At 41.3% G+C, this 16,449-nt stretch overlaps 1 protein-coding gene across 1 annotated transcript in view; it reads left to right on the top strand.

Moving 5' to 3' along the window:
• Prune2 (prune homolog 2 with BCH domain) overlaps positions 1–16,449 on the top strand; it is a 267,188-nt gene that overhangs the window by 193,195 nt on the left and 57,544 nt on the right. The window lies entirely within an intron of this gene.

The raw sequence follows: 16,449 nt of genomic DNA, 5'->3' as shown, positions 1-16,449 counted from the left end.
CATTTATTAGTTGTTAATCTTTGTGTCTAGACTGTCAGTGTTCTGTTCAGAAACTTATCTCATTCCTGTGCCAATTCATTCAAATCTATTCCCTATTTTCTCTTCTATCGCTTTCAGTGTATTCAGTTTTATGTCTTTGATCTACTTGGACTTGAGGTTTTTGCAGGGTGATAGGTATAGATTTATTTTCATTTGTCTACATGCAGATACCCAGCTTGATCAGCACCATTCGTTGAAGATACTGTCTTTTTTTTTTCCGGTAAAATCAGGCGCCCATAGGTAGATACCGTTCTGTTCCATAGATCAATGTGTCTGTTTTTATGCCAATATCATGTAGTTTATATTAATGTATCTCTGTAGTCCAACTTGAAATCATGGCTGGCGATACCTCCAGCATTTTTTTTTTTTTTATTGTTCAGGATTGTTTTACCTATGCTAGGGTTGTGTGTGTGTGTGTGTGTGTTTCATATGAAGTTGAGTATTGTTCTTTCAAAGTTTGTAAAAAAAAATCATGTTGTAATTTTGATAGGGATAACACTAAATCTGCAGACTGCTTTTGGAGGAAGGCCATTTTTACTATGTTAATCCAGTAATACATGAACATTAGAGATCTTTTCATCTTCTGATATCTTCTTCAATTTCTTTCTTTACAGACCTGAAGTTTTTGTCACACACGTCCTTAGCTTGCTTTGTTGGAGTCACGCCAAGCTACTTTATATTATTTAAGAGTGTTGTGAATCGTGTTGATTCTCTGATCTCTTTCTCAGTTCCTTTGTCATTTGTGTATGAGGGCTACTGATTTTATTTTTAAGTTAATCTTGTATCCAGTCACTTTGGTGAAACTGTTTATCAGCTGTAGGGGTTTCCTGGTGAAAATTTTAGGGCTACTTACATATACTATCATCTGCAAATAAAGATAGTTGATCTCCTTCAGTGCTTTCATTGCTCCAGATAGAACTTCAAGTGTATATTGAAAAGATATGTAGAGAATGAACAACGTCTTATTCTTGATTTTAGTGGAATTGCTTTGAGTTTCTCCCCATTTAATGTTACGTTGTCTATAGGCTTTCTGTAAATTGCCTTTATTATGTTTAGTTGTTTTTTTAATCTATGTTTATGAGAGAAATTGGCCTGCAATTCTCTTTCTTTGAGAGTCATTATGTACTTTGGGTATCAGGGTTGATTGTGGACTCATAAAATTAATTTTGCTATGTTCTTTCTGCTTCTTTTTTTGTAACATCATTTGAGGAGTATTTCTGTTAGCTCATATTTGAAAGTCTGGTACAATTCTGCACTAAACCCATTTGGCCCTGGACTTTTTTTGATTTGGGAGGCTTTTAATGACTGGTTCCTGCTTCACTAGGGGTTGTAGGTCTATTTAAATTGTTTATCTGATCTTGATGTAACTTTGGTAAATGGTATGTATAGAGAAAATTATCCATTTCTTTTAGATTTTTCCAGTTTGGTTGAGGACAGGTTTTAAAGTATGCCCATATGATTTTACTGATTTCCTCAGTATCTGTTCTTACGTCCCCTCTACCCCCTCCTTTTGTTAATGTGGCTATCCTCTCTCTATCTTTTAGTTAGTTTGGATAAAGGATTGTTTATTTTGGTTTTCTCAAAGCACCAACTCTTTGTTTCATTGATTGTTTGTATTTCTCTCTTTGTTTTCTTTTACTGACTTCAGGCCCTAGTTTGATTATTGCAATTTATTCATTTTCCTTGTGCTTACTTCTTTTTGTTCTAAGGCTTTCAGGTGTACTGTTAAGTTACTAAGTTGTTAAGTGTGAGATCTCTCCAAGATTTTGTTTTTGTTTTTGTTTTTTGTTTTTTGTTTTTTTCGAGACAGGGTTTCTCTGTGTAGCCCTGGCTGTCCTGGAACTCACTCTGTAGACCAGGCTGGCCTTGAACTCAGAAATCCACCTGCCTCTGCCTCCCAAGTGCTGGGATTAAAGGCGTGTGCCATCACTGCCCAGCCCTCTTCAAGTTTTTTATGTAGCCACTTAGTGCTACAAAATTCCCAAAGCACTGCTATCATATGCCCCATAAGTTTGGGTATGTTATGTACTTATTTTCATTGAATTCAAGAAAATCTTTTATTTATTTCTTATTTTGTCTTGATTCACTTTTCATTCAGTAGAGAGTTGTTCAGTTTCCATGAGTTTGGAAGCTTTCTGTTGTTTCAGTTGTTGTTGAGATCCAGCTTTAATCCATGGTGGTCTGATAGGATGTAGGGAGTTAGTTCTGTAGCTGTGGGAACTTGCTTTGTGTGAGTGTGCGGTCAATTGTTGGAGAAAGTTTCATGAGGTGCTGAGAGAAAGATGTATTCTTTTGCTATTGGGTGAAATGTTCTATAAATATTTGTTACGTCATAACACCTGTTAGCTCCACTATTTCTCTGTTGGGTTTTTTTTTCCAGATGACTTGACATTGGTGAGAGGGGGATATGAAAGTCTCCCACTATTTGTGTGAGGGTCAATATGTGACTTAGCCTGTAGCAGGGTTTGTTTAACAAAACTGGGGTCTCTTTTGATTAGTTTTGGTTGAAATCTATTTTGTTAGATATTAAAATGGCTATACCAGCTTGGTTCTTGGGTCCATTTGCTTGGAGTACCTTTTCCCAACCTTTTACCGTGAGGCAATCAATGACAATCATTGATGTTGAGGTGTGGGGTGTTTCTTGGTTGCAGCAGAACGATGGATCCTGATTTTGGATCCATTCTCTTAGACTGTCTTTTTATTGGGGGAATTGAAACCATTGATAGATATCAATGAGCAATGATTGTTGATTCCTGTTATTTTGGTGGTGGTGATGATGCAGCGGTGTGTGTGTGTGTGTGTGTGTGCGTTTTTTTCTTTCAATTTTGCTGGTGTGAGATTATTTACTTCCTGTGTTTTCATTGTTGCAGTTAATCTTCTTGGTTTGGAACTTTCTTTCTAGCACCATCTGTAGGGCTGGATTTATAAATAGATATTTTTTATATTTGATTTTATCATGGAAATTTTTGTTTTTATATATGCTAATTGAAAGTTTTTCTGGGTATAGTAGTCTGGGCTGGCATTTGTGGTCTCTTAGAGTATGAACACCTCTACCCAGGCCCTTCTGGCTTTTAGTGTCTCCACTGAGAGAAAAGTCAGATGTAATTCTAATAGGCCTGCCTTTATATGTTACTTGTCCTTTTAATATTCTTTCTTTGTTCTGTACATTTAATGTTTTGATTATTATGTGGCAAGGAAACTTCCTTTTCTGGTCCAATGTATTTGATGTTCTGTGTGCTTCTTGTACTTTTATAGGTCTCTCCATATTGAGGTTAGGAAATTTTGCTGAAAATATTTTCTGGGGCTTCGAGCTGAGATTCTCCTCCTTCCTCTATTCCTATTCCTCTTCAGTTTGGTCTGTTCATAGTGTCCCAAACTTCCTGTCTGTTTTGTGTCAGGAATTTTTTTTAAAATTTGACAAATATATCCTCTTCTTCTATACTATCTTCAATGCCTGAGATCCTCTCTTCCATCGCTGTATTCTTTTGGTGAAATTTGCCTCTGTACCTCCTTTTTGAATTGCTAATTTTTCTTTTCCAGAATCCCCTCTGTTTTCTTTATTGCTTTTATTTCCATTTTCAGGTTTTGAACAGTTTTGTTTCCATCAACTGCTTGTTTGGTTTTTCTTGGCTTTCTTTGAGGGATTTATTTATTTCCTCTAATTGTTTGCTTGTCTTTTCCTTGAGACAATCTTTTCTTTAAGATTTCATCACTTTTGCAAAAAATGCATCATTAACCACTGGCCCCACCTCTTCTCTGGAAACAGCAAGGCTCCTGAGGTGCCCATGCTCAGTGGTCAGCTCTGGGTGGTACCATGAGGCTCACTTGTGCAATGATGCTGCCAACAAATGCAAATGTGTCTGTGTCTCCAAATAGTTGCACGCTGTTCTGTGTCAGGGTGGCATGGGGGTTTTGTAAAATACATTTTGTGGTCCTCACATGCACAGGAAAGCCTGCAGATAAACCGTCCCACCAATGCAGAGTATGAATCGTGGCTCCTCCCCCTGCTTTCCGTTGTCCTCTGTCTCTTACTATATTTTCTGGTAAAAGACCTCTTCCCTTAGAGAGTCCTTCAGGAGACGCTTCATCTTTCATTCTCCCTGTGAGACTCCGACCTCCTGTTTTCCTCCAGAGCTGGGAGGACACAGGCCATGGGGCCCAGAGTCTGCCATCACAGGATCAGACAGTCATCTGCTTTGTCGTTTTCCTGCATCGGTGATGAGCATGACATAAGATGACAAATATTTACATAGGCACTGGACATGGGAGGCACCTGTCTCTGCTGTCTGTGGTGTCTATGGAGAGGTGGCACCAGGGGTCTAGCATGATGACAGCAGGGTATCGATAGGGTTAACAGTCGTCAACACCAAAAATAGTTTTGAATGTTTTATTGGGAAGTGCAAACCAATATCCTACTATTAAATACCAAATGGGGGGGAGGGGAGGAGATTTCATCACTTCTCATAGAGTTGGTTTTAAGATCTTATACTTGTGTTTAGCTATGTTGGAATATGCAGGGCCTGCTGTGATAGAATAGCTGGGCTCTAGTGAAGACATGTTGCCCTGGGTATTATTAATTTTGTTTTTATGCTGGCATCTAGGCACCTAGATCTGAGATGACTATAGGTTTAGATGCTGGTTTCTGAGTAGTAAGGAGAGGACGGTCTGTGAGAGCCAGAGGTGGTGTGGACAGAGGGGAGGGGAGCTGGCGTTTTCTTGTAGCACTAAGAATAAACCTGATGGAGTGGGTCTGCTGGGGAGGGGGCAAACAGAGAGCAAATCATAGCTTTCTAAGAACCCTGGCGTTCTTGTATGCTAGGCAATCAGCTTATACCTCTAGCACTTTTAAATTTTATTTTGAAACAGGGCTTTACTAAATTTTTCTGTCCACAAATTTGTGATTCTCTTGTCTTCATCTTTAAATAGTTTTTGATATATTATATATTGTGAAGAGATTAAAGTCATTAATGAGCAGCTGCACAGCTTTTCTCTGGACAATGGGAGAGGTGCCTTGAGGACAATTCAAGGATTGGCTGTATCCAACCCATGGCAGACTTCAAGCTGTTAAACTACAAACCCATTTGAAAGACTTTCCTTTTAAAAGAGGGTATTCTCCCTCAGGCTTTCCATCCATACAAGGCTGCACAGGGAGTACTCCCCCCCAGGTTTAACCACTGGAGGCTGCTGCAGATGTGATCGGGGCTGCCTGATTGCCGCTTGAGCTGTTTGCAGGACTCATTTTTATACACACTGTGCTGCTCATAAAGGCATGCAGAAGACCATTGTTATAGTGCTACAGAGGCCTTCACCTGTATTTTCAGAAAAGCCTCTGACCCCGGTAATGTGTAGCAAGGTCAAGTTTCCTGTGAGGAGGCCCTAAAATGGCTTTATGTAATTCTGGGAGGTATACCTAAGTTAAAAATGGAGACCTAAATTCTTGGATATGCCAGATGTGTTGTGATGTCTGCCAGGAACAGCTATAGGCACTTAGTGGAACTAGTCCCAGGAGAGAGACAATGTAAGCTGTAAACAGAAAGGTCCTGTGAATGGGAGTGCCCAAGCCTACAGGAGCCCATATCATGTCACTGATTGCCTTAGGTGCTAGACATGATTTAATGCTTTCCCTGGTGGGTTCAGTCTTGCTTTGGGCTTACATTTTCTCTCCGTGACCCTATTTTTCAACTTCGAAATGGGGACTTTTCCCCTCAGTGCCATTGTATCTTGGAAGTATGTAACTTTCCTCCTGAGTTTATTAAGGTTCACAGTTAAGAGTTCGTCTTGAAGCTGGGCAATGGTGGCACACGCCTTTAATCTCAGCACTTGGGAAGCAGAGGCAGGAGGATTTCTGAGTTCGAGGCCAGCCTGGTCTACAGAGTGAGTTCCAGGAAAGCCAAAACTGCACAGAGAAACCCTATCTCAAAAAACAAAAACAACAAACAAACAAACAAACAAAAAAGAGTTCATCTTGGGTTTTAAGAGAGACTTTGAACTTTTATTTTGCAGAATTTTGGGGAACTGTGGGGACTGTTGATGTTGGGATCAATGGATTTGGCACTTTGGGATGTCACTTGGGAGATGGGGGATAAGGTTAGTAGCCCAAATCTAAAGTACACCCGATGGGCTCATGTTAGAATGCTTATTTCCAGAATAGAATGTGGCTAGTGTTTTGGAAAGCTGCAGAGGCCTTAGGAGGTGTGGCTTAGAGAGGAAGTAGGTCATTAGAGGCAGACCTTGGGGTATTAGAGCTGCTACTGGCTCCTGCCTTTTAGTCCCTGCCCAGTTTCCTGTTCTGCGGTGATGTGAACAGCCTCCACCACACACTCCCCCTGCCATTGACAGAGCTGTTCTTTCACGCCTCCCCACCATACTAGTCTGAAATGGTTTATTATTTCTGTCAAGCAATGTGGTCACTGTGATGTGTTAAGTACAATCTACAAGGTCAGAGAGGTCTGCACATGCTACCTGACTCTCAGTGGTCCTCAAAGTGTGTTCTACATGAATGTATTAGTCCGAGAACAAAACAACAATGAAAATAAAAAGATAAGAAAAACTTGCTTCCTTGAAATGAAACAAAGCTGAACAGATTTATGCTTTATAGAGTGTCTCAGGGTCTGTACCAGGGACCTTCATTCAGGGACCTTACATTCTAAGGTCCCTGAAGTGGAGGACCCTGAATCATCTCTGCCATTTCCCACTATCATTTCACCCAAAGGTCTTTGGATTTCATCAGTAGTACTGAGTACAGACTTGAGCAACAATGGTTTGAATGTGTGCCACCATCTCACTCTGGGTCTCATTTGCCCCAGGACACAGGAGACTTGAATCCCAGTCTCCCCTGTTCATTTGCACTATGTCTTCCAAGCCGGAACTGCAGGGTGGATTCCAGAATCTACCTGTGTCTTGCAACAAGCTGGCTGCTTCTAGGCTTCTCCCAAGAGCTCTCTGGGGGTCCAAGAAATGATTTGATTTTTAACAAGATGGTGACTGCGTGGTGCTAAACAGATAAAGGGATTTAATGCCAGAGGAAAGCAGGAAATAACTGACCCATGGGGAAGGAAGAAGACAATGGTGGGATGCTGGTCACCAAAGACACAGTGATTTAAGGCTTTTCTGTTGCTGTGTTCCTCGTACTGTCTGCCCTGCAGGAGCTGACGTTATACTTGTCTAGACAGAATCTTCCCTCTTCACATATGGAACAGGCACAGAAAGCAATGCCTAGTGGGCTCAGGGCATGGCTCAATGAGAGAACACTTGCCTTGATTTTTGCAAGACCCTGGGATCAATTCCAGGACTAGAGGGGAAAAGGTAAAGATGTTTTTTGAGCCAGGGAGGTATTTAGGAGAGCCCAAGAGTTTGTTAATTTTGATTCAATTTGATTTTTATGTTCGTCAGGGACAAGAGTAACATAACTAAGCAAAGACTAACAAAGAAAACAGAGCTGAAAACAAAAGCCATTCTAACAAAATAGACAAACAGGAATAAAAAAAAAAAGTGTGTATGCGTGTGTATGTGGGGGTGGAGGGTAGACCCCTGGGGCTGAGAAACCGTTAAATGATAGTGGACAGGTGCTGAAAACTGGATGCAAAATGAGATGGAACTAGGTCAATTTAAGACAGCCGGCTACAAAGGATGGGTCAGCAACTGCCGAGAGAAGCAGGTAGTGCTGCCAGAGCCCAAGTTATTTTCATTTCTCCTCTGCTTCCTGAGATTAGATCATCAGAAAATTCTTGGGAAGATGAGCAAATCTGATGGACACATGGCCAGAGGGCAGTAGCGGCTGTGTAGCGCTGGCTGGCTGCAGCCTGAGCTTTCCACCACAGCAAATATTGCTATAGAAAAACCAAGGGAAATTATGACATCCTTAGACCGCTCCTGCTTTATTTCTACTATGTATTGAATTTGTCTAAGTAATGGTTTCTAGAAACTCTTGGTTTTGTTTGTTTATATTGCTTTGTTCTTTACACTTGTTTTGGGGGTGGTCATGCATGAAGCAGTCAGAGGACGGTTGGCAGGAGCACTCTCTACTTTTGTCATGTGGGTCCTGGTGACTGAATTCATATTATCAGACTTGACCACAAGCTCTATATTGGCACAGCTGTCTTTCCTGCCCCTCCATTGTTTTGCTGTGGGGGACAGGCTCTCATGTATCCCAGGCTGACCTTGAACTCAAAACGCAGCGAGGATCATCTTGAACTTCTGATCCTCTTGCCTCTACTTCCCATGCACTGGAATTATAGGTATCTACCATCATGCTCCATTTATGGAAATTCTTAAAGAATTTTATTATTTTCAAATTCTTTTTTATGTTCTAATGTTGCCAAATGCTTGTTTTTTTTTTTAAAGTTTAAACTACAGAAAAATAAAGAAATGTCTCCCTTCTCTATACCTACCCCATAGAGACATTCATAATTGATGGTATATTTTGTTCTACACACGCTTAAAAAATGGGTGTAATGAATTTTATGTCAATGGTAGCACCCAAAGCATGCAGCTTTGTTAACTTGGACTCTTTTTTTTTTTATTATATGTAAGTACACTGTAGCTGTCTTCAGATACTCCAGAAGAGGGAGTCAGATCTTGTTACAGATGGTTGTGAGCCACCATGTGGTTGCTGGGATTTGAACTCTGGACCTTCAGAAGAGCAGTCGGGTGCTCTTAACCACTGAGCCATCTCACCAGCCCGTTAACTTGGACTCTTAAGTATTCATATCTTAAATACTATTACATACCAATATACTTAGAATTTTTCCATAGTGAATGTCATATTATAGTTGACCACTTTCTTATTGATAGTCATTTAGATTAGCTTTTATTTTAAAAAAAAGTAATTATTTCATATCCAAATGTGTGTGTGTGTGTGTGTGTGTATGTGTGTGTGTGTGTGTGTGTGTATCTTTCAGTGGAAATTTTCCTTAAGTAACTAAATAAGCAGCCAGTGACCAAGGCCTAGGGAAAAATGTATTTTTTAAGTTTTTGTTTTTATTTTGTTTTTAACCACATGAGAGATGACAAGAGACTCTCAACTGGACCTAATATTTCCTTGAAAGTCTCTGCTATAATCCTAAGATACTAAACAACCATTACTCAGTCTGTATGCACAGAAGACTAAAGAAGAAGAGAGAGAGGAAGTTATTGAAGAGAATTGCCTGTCTGGGAAAAATGGGGTGTGGCTTTCTGTCCCTCCAAAGCCAAGCGAGGGCTGTTCTCTCTGGATGAAGATGGGATACTTCCACAAGGTGACCAGCGTTGTACTTCCAGCTGGCCGGCCACCTGCTTAGACCAGGGGATTGTGGTTCTGGCTTCATCTTGCATGGATGCTTAGGAAAAGGTTGAATCATCATCTCCTGTTTGTCAATTTCAGACTGCTCGACAACAAGGTTGTTTGGTTGTTTTGTTCATGCTAAACATCTTTTTATATGTGCTCAGATAGGCATGACCACTCGTAGAGTGGCGTGTCAAGAGCTGTCCCACTGAACATTTTGTTAAATATAGCCAAAACAGCACCCCAATTTACACCCTTTATCAGAGCACAGACACATTTAGGAGTGCTATTTGCACCAATATTAAAGCTTCACACTTAAAAAAAAAATGTATGCGACATCAAGAAAGCAAAATGCTTTTCTGTCTCTTTCATTTTGGAGCAGAGGTTGGCAAACACAGCCCTGTCCGGGTCAGGGTTAGCCTACCACCTAAGTTACCTTGTGGGAGAGGGAAAGACTTGACAGACATTGAATTAAGAGCTGGGTTCCACCCCTTTCTCCTGGATCACAGTGTACCCACTCACTTCTACACCATCGTAGATGCTTTGTGTTCAGTGACAGAGATGACGTGTGGCATGCACACTGAACACACTTAGAATCTTTATAGGCAAAAACAATCAAAATGAAACAAAACAACAACAAAACAAAAAAACAGAAACAAAACCCCTCCACTGTGTCCAGCTCTGGAGCAGGAAGACACAGGTCCTCCACCACACCCTTTGGGTTGGCATATAAAACTGCTGGGGCAGCAGTTGAAAATGTGTTCGTGTATTTTACTGTCGCCAGTATTTCTGGTGCCAGATCATCCCACGTCTTAGTGTCCTCACCCCCTTCAGCTACAGGGAGAGGAAGCACAGGCATGATAGTGTGGTGTGAATACAACCCCTGAGCTCATTTCTGCCAGCTGCAGGTAGGGCTAGGAGGAGCTTGTGCACTGCTCTTCAATGCCATTGGTTGCTGAGCTGGTGAAGTAGACAGAGGCTGCAGGAGACTAGCGTTAAAGCCCTATGCGCCTACTTGAGCATCCAACAGAGCCTGCTGTCTTAGGCATTGATGACCCCAGTTCTGGAGGAAACAAGCATCTTCTATTTTCCCCTTTCCTTCTAAGACCTCCATTCTTCCTTAGCTAAAGCCACTCCCAGTTGCTTTTATTGCTGGGAAGGGTGGTAAGTGGCTCCTGGATGATCTTTACTTAGCATACTCTAAGTCAACACTTCTTTTTGAAACACACCTAAAACAAATATAAGTCATATTTTCCAGAATAAAGAAAATAATCATTTGAGGGAGCCAGATGCAATGGTCCCAGGAGGAGATTGGGAGTCTCAGACCACTCTAAGCTACAAGGCTGTCTGAAAAAATAAATAAATAAAAGTTTTTGTTGGTTCGAGGCGCTGAACACAGAGCTTTATCTATGCCAAGGACTTGCTATGTGTCTTTTTTTCCCTTTAATTCTTCCTCTATGTAAATATTTGTGTTTGTTCAGTAGCTCCTAATCGCCACCCTGAGTGGTCCTATGCTCTACACTGGAGTGTCTGTCCACCAGGATCACTGACTTCATGCAGTACAGGAGAAAGCGGGCAAGCTTCAAATCAGAAACTAAAGGGATGTCCAAAGGCTGCATATGAGGTCAGCACAGGGTTCTATGGGACCTGACCATCTCAGAGTTGAGGGTCACATCTAGCATCTGAGCTGGCCAACTGAGCTGTAGTGAATTAGCAGAGCTCACAGGCTAAGTAGGCAGAGGGGCCTGAGAAAGAAGCCAGGTCACAAAGGCCTCTCGGGACTGCTCTGGAGCCAGGACTAGGACTATTCTTCAGGCATCTGGAGTATAGTTGTTGTTACCCAGAGAGTAACAACAAGGTTGAAACCAACAAGCATATTCAGTTAGCAATCTGGGGGATATAAGCAGGACAATCTAAATCAGAGAATTCTTCAAGAATAACTCTGAGCTATGACTTGTCATGTACTGGTTACTGCTTGAGTGTGTTCTATTGCTGTGATAAGTACCACGACCAAAAGCAACTTTCAGGCCACAGCCTATTACTGAGGGAAGTCAAGGCAGAAACTCATGGCAGAAACCATGGAGGAACACTGCTTACTGGCTTGCTTTCTAGCCTACTTGCCTAGGGATTGACACCTCCTATGGTGGGCTAGATCCTCCCACAATAATCATCATTCAAGACACTCCCTCACAGATGTGACCCCAGGGCACTCTGATCTAGCCAATAGTTCAGTTGAGATGCCTCAGATGACACTGAAGCTGAAGCTAACTAGGACAATCACACTTTTCATTGCTGTGACCAAATACTTAACTGACTATCAGCAATTTAAGTAAGGAGAGGAGAGTATAGTTTGGCTCGAATTTTAAGGAGTTAAAGTCCATCACAGTTAGGAAGGCACAGCAACAGGAACAAGATGCAGCTGATCACACTGAATCTGTAGTCATAAAGGCATTGAAAAAATAAAAAGGGGTGCTTTGCTCATTTTCCCCAGCGGGGTGGGAATTCCTTTCTCAGTTAAAGTTTCCGGGGAATGCCCTAACAGACACATCAGAGATTAGCTCTGTATCCATGTCAAGTTGACAGGGTGAAGCACCACAACCAGTAGAAATGGAGAGAGGCCAAGTGAATCTGTAGGACTGTATGGCTGACTGTATTGGGAAGCCAGAATATAGGGAAGAATAAGTGCCAGGTCCGGGCTTGGATGCCTAAGTGATGTGTGGCCATGTTCACAGGGAGGGAACTCTATCAGCTAGCTGATGCTGTGAGGTACATTATGCCCAGCGTTAGCAGTTTCAGTCAGCAGATGTTTATTATCTCCCAGGTTGTGAGTGGTAAGAATTCAAGAGCAGAATAGCTAGGTGGTTCTGACTGAGGGCTTTATATTAAGACGCCTCCAGGACATCTGTGGTGGGAGGGGCTTCTTCTGGGCTTGCTCCCATGGCTTTGGACAGATGTTGGACAGATGTTCTACTATGAATTTTCACCCATTTGATTTTGGTACAAGGGATCAGGAGGTAGGACTCTTATTATCAAGCCACACCCCAGCTCCTCTTTACTGGGTTTTTATAGGAAGCCAAGTTCCTTGCCACCTAGACCCCTACACACTGCTGCTTGTGTATCCTTACAACAAGCAGGTTCCCAGACCTTGGCACAGATTCTGTGATTCAAGTGAGAACAAAGTGAAACTGGAGCTTTGGGTGCGTACCTTGCCTTAAGATTTATGTGTTATTTCTCCTTTTTCAAATTCTTGGGGTGCAAATTCAGTCCATAGTGAAAGGGGAGAAGTTAGGCTCTGCCTTTTAAAGGGAAGATCTGAGAAGTTATGGGCCTTTAAAAACATGTATTGCAGATGAAGTATGATATTGCTGATTTATACAGATGGCAGATCTAGTTTTGTACATGTAGAGTTTGAGATGCCATGAGAAATTTTGCTTGTGAACTGTCAAAGCACTTTATAAATCTAACTCAAAGTGTTTGGCCTGACATCTAATTTAATCTCCTTGACACTGAACCAGGGTCTTATCATGTGGCTGAGGCTGGTGTGGAACTTTGTAACACAGCTCAGGGTGGCCTCTAATTCACAGTTCTCCTGCTTCAGTCTTCTGAGTGGCAAGGCCACAGGCATGTTCATTGTGCCCAATACCCATCTGACTTAATCTTTGTATGTGTTTGTGTTCATATGTGGGTGTCTGTGAATGCACAAGTATGTATATGTGTGTGTGGGCATTCATGCAAGTGTGCATGCACATTGTAGAAGCCAGAAGACAATCTGTCTTAATTACTTTTCTACTTCTGTGACAACGCACCAGGACCAAGGCAACTTATAGAGAGAGAGAGAAAAAAAAAAGTTTATTGGAGGTATAGCTTCAGAGGGCGAGTCCATGACTCTCATGGCAAGGAGCATGGTGGCAGGCAAGCAGGCATGAGAACTTACATCTGATACAGTGAGAGCTCCCGATTGGGAGGGGCATGGGTTTTCAAAACATCAAAGCCTACTCCCAGCGGCGTGCATCTTCCAACAGTTTGACCCCATGTAAGGATGGGGTCAAACATGGCACACTGTACTTCTGTCCTATGAGAACAGCAGGTGTGATGTGGTAGAAGTAGCGAGGTCTTTCCCCTAGATTCCCCTAGAGAAGGCAGCACAGGGTGAATACTCACTACATATTCTCTCTTGTCCCTTCTCTTTTCTGTTCCTCATCCTGTCTTCATCACCCTTGGGCCTACAGGTATCTAAGACTTGATTTCCTGCCTGGCTGCAGAACTGGCTTATAGAGTGATCTCCGGCCACTGGGTAGGGGGATTGTTGCCAAGAGCTGATTTTATGGGCCTGAGATCAGCTACCCACTGTGTGCTCTTTCCTTGTTCTTGGCTTGGGGAAGCTGATTGGGAAAGCTGGAGCATGTCCATCCTGCTCCTGCTCTGAGCAATTTGATAAGAGCTCCAGGGTTGACAGGGTGACAAGGACTACTGTTAAATCTCGAAGCCACCTTATCAGACAAGAATCTTGAGATGGCAGTCCTCCAACCACTGAACTAATTTATGTATGTAACAAAGAGCAGCAAATACCCCAGGGAAGCCTTTGTTTGTTTCTTGTTTTTTTTTTTTAATCTCATTTCTGGCAAGAGCAATTTTATCATCCGTGTGTATCTTTGTTGACAAGAAGGAAATCGGGAGAACTATAGAAACTATGACCTAAAGAAAACTTCCATTTATGTAATCCTTTCCCAAAAAAGTATCAGTACAATCAAAGAGTTCTTTTCTAGAGAACAACCCCAACCCCACCTTGATCCACTACATTGTTTCTTGTGGAGCTGTGGGTTTTAGTTGCCAATTTTTTAAACAATGCTTATTCTGAGAAAGGGGCACTGGCAGCTACTGGGTGTGCATGCCTGTCAGAAAACATTACATCTAGTAGAGATGGCTGTGTGTGCCAAGTGTTGTTGGTTCATTGCTCATTTCTCATTTAAAAGAACCTGCACGCACATATGTGTGTGTGTATGTGTGTATGTTAACCTGCACATGCACACACACACACACACACACACACACACACACACACACACACGCTAGGCACTGTGAAATGTAGACAGGATTTGATTTTGATTTTACCGCTGTGCTAAGTGTAAGAGGGTGTGCCTTTTGCTATGATAGATAATTTCAATGCTTCGTTGCTCTGTGTGATAAAAGGTCTGCCACACCACTGCAGTTGGCCCTCCTTTACTTAGAAGCATAAACACCAGGGGTATGTAATCTATCAACCTATACAGGATCCACTCTTAAACTGGAGAATTTCAAATATGTCTCTGGCCCTGAACTTGTGACATTCAGATCATTAGAGGAGACAGAGTTAGTGTCAGAGCATCGAAACCCAAAGCAGCAAGGCTTCACTTCTTGGGAGTTTCACTTCATTCAACACATCCCACATCATACTTTCTAATGTTTGAATTCAAGGTCACTTTCCTTGTCACCTCTTTGAAACTGTTGTGACAAGTCAGCTTTACTTTGTGGTCACTTACAAGTGTTTTTCATTCTCCACACTGTACTTATGAGGTTGATTTCTTTTACATGTATTGCCTGAAGTTAAAGAGTAGCACATATGATGCTGACCTCCGGTGTATCCTGATTGGCATCCTATGTGCTTGCTGCTCCTAGAACCATGTATGCTTTTATTGAATGCAGACTTGCTATTGTTATATTCTCCAGATGTCTTGTGTTCCTGTGTATTTCTTTTTTTAAAAATAATACATTCCTAAGATATATATTCAAGTTTTTCCTCTATGAAATCTACTATGCATTTCAGTTTATATTGCATTTGTGTTTTTTAGAGTGTTCATTGATTCTAGATTATTGCATCCTCTGATAAATGATCTCTGTTAATGAATAAATAATATCTTTTTTACCTTAATGGTGTGTTTTCTGCTTAACAACCATTTAGTTGATATTAATACAATGCCTATTCTGACTGGCTCTTAGACACTTTTTTTTTCTTTCTTGAGACAGAGCCTTGACTTGGCTGAAGCTTGATATGTAAACCAGTCTGACTTCTAACTCATAGATCCACCTGCCTCTATCTCTATCTCTGCCTCTTGAGTGCTGGGATTAAAGATTTGTGTCACCATATCCAGCTAGATACTTCTTTTTAAGCAGCATGGCTCCTATGGGTTTAAGTGACATGACTTGCCTAGTCCAATCTTAGTGGTTCAATGCCATGGTTGGAGACTATTCTTTGTTCATTATAGTGAACAGCCTCTTTCATGCTCTTTGAAAGTACTTCTATCATTGCTTTCTCCCCCATTTACTGAGTCTCTTGGCAGTACTCATAATGCTCTTAGTAGCATACTTCATTTTCTTCTCTCTCTCTGTCTCTCTCTGTCTCTCTCTGTCTTTGTCTCTGTCTCTGTCTTTCTCTGTCTCTGTCTCTCTGTCTCTCTCTGTCTCTCTCTGTGTGTGTGTGATTGTATTTTTCCTAAGAAGACTTCCAGTGATTCCTAGTCAGTGCTATCAAGTGAGTTTATACTTACTTCTGAAACTCCAAGTCATTTGTTTTCTTTAATCCTAGGTGAAATTTCCATTTTAATTTTGCGGTTTGGGTTTCAGCTGTCATTTAGGTCATAGAAATGCTTAGCACATGGCTAGTATCTTCAGTTCTTTGAGATCACTGTTTATCTTCTACCAAAGACACTTACCTGTCTGACTGTTCTTTCTAAGGCTTTCCTTGCAGGCTCCCTCGTCTGTTTTAATTAGGAGTTCTTCCAGAGCCTTCTACAATATGTCAGGTCCATGACTTTCTTCCAGCACTGTGTCTGTCTAGTCTGGAATCTTACCTACTCATTGACTTTTTAGTAACTTCATTTATGACACCTGAGTATTTCCCTTGGTAGAGTTTAAGCTTGAAAATGTATTAATTATTGTCTAGATATTCAATTTCATATGATAGGACTTGTGTTTATGGTAGAGTATGCCTACCTTTGTACACTTGCACCATTGATAATATTAATTTGTCAATTAAGTATTGTAAGAAGTTAAAAATAATAACTAATAAAAATAAAGGAGTAATAACAAGGATATAACAGGTTTCTAAATTATTAAACTTTTACTTCTGGAACTTTCCGTTTAATATTTTCAGACTAGAATTGCGTGTGGTA

Source organism: Mus caroli, unplaced genomic scaffold (assembly GCF_978045245.1).
Source record: "Mus caroli unplaced genomic scaffold, Mus_caroli_1 scaffold_20, whole genome shotgun sequence".
NCBI classification, from domain to species: domain Eukaryota; kingdom Metazoa; phylum Chordata; class Mammalia; order Rodentia; family Muridae; genus Mus; species Mus caroli.
The sequence above is the reverse complement of the archived record's forward strand: the minus strand, read 5'-3'. Positions and strand labels throughout refer to the sequence as shown.